The 2,587-nt window shown below is 47.3% G+C and overlaps 1 long non-coding RNA gene across 1 annotated transcript; it reads left to right on the forward strand.

Moving 5' to 3' along the window:
* The first annotated feature begins 637 nt into the window (after positions 1-637).
* On the forward strand, positions 638-2,080 carry LOC147346041 (uncharacterized). The gene is made up of 2 exons (XR_015153824.1): positions 638-846; positions 956-2,080. It is a non-coding gene; the product is annotated as an uncharacterized LOC147346041 (long non-coding RNA).
* Positions 2,081-2,587: the final 507 nt, after the last annotated feature.

Genomic DNA, 2,587 nt, shown 5'->3' on the forward strand with positions numbered 1-2,587 from the left:
TACAATCTTTCAATTAAGGGGGTAAAGAACGCCCCATTCTACAGTTGTGACCTCAGAGGACTGTGCCCAGGAAGAAAGATATTTAGATGTTATTTTGAGAGAGTTTTTATTCTGAAACAGATTTTTTTTATATATCCTAAGAAAGTATGTAAAATAGTTTATAAACTAGGTGTTACACAAATGTGCAGCGTGATTCTTGAAATATCTCTGGTTGGGAAAAGGAACATACTATCTTCTAGTTACACCCCGGAATGTACTACATATGGATGATTCAAGGGCTGGCTAATCTCTACCCACCTCCCGCCAAACAGTAACATTAACAATCAGGATTACATTTCTGACATTTTGTGGTTTTAAAAATAATGAGGGTCAAGGTGATTGACTCAAACTCTAGTTCTTACAGAAGCAAGGTAACAGCCTTCAGCGATCATCAGGCAAAAGCTCATCACAATTACAGCCTCCCATGTAATCTTCCAAAATGCCCGGAGGAAGTGGTTCACAGAGAAACCCAGCCCCTCCCACATCTCACTCTGGCCCGCCCCCAAATGCTTCCTCTCCAATCATCAGCCTCCCCATGCTTTTCTGGGCGGGGGCAGAGACGGAGACCCAGCCAGACACAGTCCCCACCTCCCCTAGCCTCCCAGGGACAGGCCTTGCAGTGGGGTGTTTGTTGTGCTGACCTTGTGAGTGAGTGACCCACACAGAAGGACACTGTGTTCGGCCACTAGAGTTTTCTGGCCTCATTTGTCCCTGTCTGAGACCATGAGGCGGCCAGGGAAGCACAGAGAGGAAGTGGCAAAAAAACGATTATGAGGACTTGCAAGACAAGAGAGCACAGCTGCTTTGGTAACAAAGAATAACTGGACTCGTGTTTCCTTAAAGAAATTGTTGTAAGTCAAAGGTGGACTTGGTGTTCACAACACTCTAACCAGCCTCTCCTTTCACTTCCTTCCAGGCATCCCCAGTCTCTCTCCTCAGAGAGCTCCTATTCAAGGCCAATGCCACATGTTCCGGACACAGCCTCCAGAGCCCAATGCCCAGGCCCGAATCCCATTTCTGCTCAAGGACCACAGTTGCAAATGGAAACCGTAATAATGCTAGCTTCAAGGGTGCTCTGAGATTGAAGGAAGTTGTTATATGCTTAGAATGGTGCCTAGCGCACATACAATTTCATAAATGTTTTTCCTCCATGGTTGTTTCGGTCAGCTGGAGGGTTGCCTGCCTTCCCGCTGCTGCTTCATGCCATTCCTTCTTGCCATTCTGAGCAAGGATCACACCTTGTCTTGTTCAAGAAGCAGGGGAGCATTACCAGATTTGGGTTTGGAAAGATGTCATGAAGAATCTAAGAAAGTGTAGAAAACTCAGAGAAGGGAAAAAAAAAAATCCTTCCTGGGAAGGCTGCCATTCATCGAATCCAACTCAATAAACACCACTTTGTACACGATTCCATTTCAAGTTTAATGGCCCCAAGGTAAGTATTTTTACTCCATTTCTTAAGAAGGAAATGAAGACTCAGAGAGATTGCTTGCACAACTGGGATTGGAGCACAGCAATAATAAATAACATAGGTGATTAACTGTTATGTTCCAGGCATTAAACACACCGCATGTCTTCACTCATATAATGCTCCCGGCAATCCTGTGAGCATTATTCACCCCATTTTACAGCCAAGGAGCTGAGGCAGAGAGAATAAATTACTTGCCCAAAGCCCCAGAGATGCAGAGTGAATCGACAGCTTCAGGCCAGCCGGCCACCCTACAAGAGCTCAGCCACAGCACGCAGCCCTCTCCTTGCATGCCATTTGCCTCCCCAGCCCCACCCCCAGCCCCCAGCCCGCAATGGAGGAGCCCTGGCCACACCAACCCCCCTCCGCCCATGGTTGCCATCATCATCCAGAAAGTCCTTGAGAACTGCAGCTCTATTAAGAGTCAGCCCCAGGAGAAACACAAGCCACTATGATATATCGTCATCTGTAATTGGATTTTTAAGACAGAAGGAAAATTGATTTTTCTCTGTTCTGTTCTTTTGTTGTAGGTTCCCTGAGTCATAATATAACATAATATAATATGCTATTTAGAAAGGATGGCCTTTCCTGTCATTTTCAAGAGGTTTTCCCCTGAATATGTAAGAATAGTGTGTGTGTGTGTGTGTGTATGTGAAGTCGCTTTAGTCATGTCCAACTGTACGACCCTATGGGCTGCAGTCCTCAAGACTCCTCTATTGGTGGGATTCTACAGGCAAGAACACTGGAGTGGGTTGCCATGCCCTCCTCCAGCGGATCTCCCCCACCCAGGGATCAAACCCACATCTCTTACCTCTAACCTGGGGGTGGGTTCTTTACCACTAGAGTCAACTGGGAAGCCCAGGTAAGAATAGATGACTCAAAAGATGACCCTCCACTGGGCCTGAACTGGTTGCGGTGGGGAAGCTGCAAAATCCCAGCACACCCATGTGGAGCCCCCAAGAATCTTCAACAAGGCTCAGGAAAGAGAGAAGGCCGGCTGGGGAGAGGGAAGAGGCACAGCTCCCCCTGAGCAGGCAGAATGTGGCATTGACCCACTGGGCCTCCACACCTTGACCTTCACCT

The sequence above is a fragment of the Bos grunniens genome, chromosome 24, assembly GCF_055505025.1.
Source record: "Bos grunniens cultivar Pamir isolate PY7600 chromosome 24, Bosgru_T2T1.0, whole genome shotgun sequence".
Taxonomy (NCBI): Eukaryota; Metazoa; Chordata; class Mammalia; order Artiodactyla; family Bovidae; genus Bos; species Bos grunniens.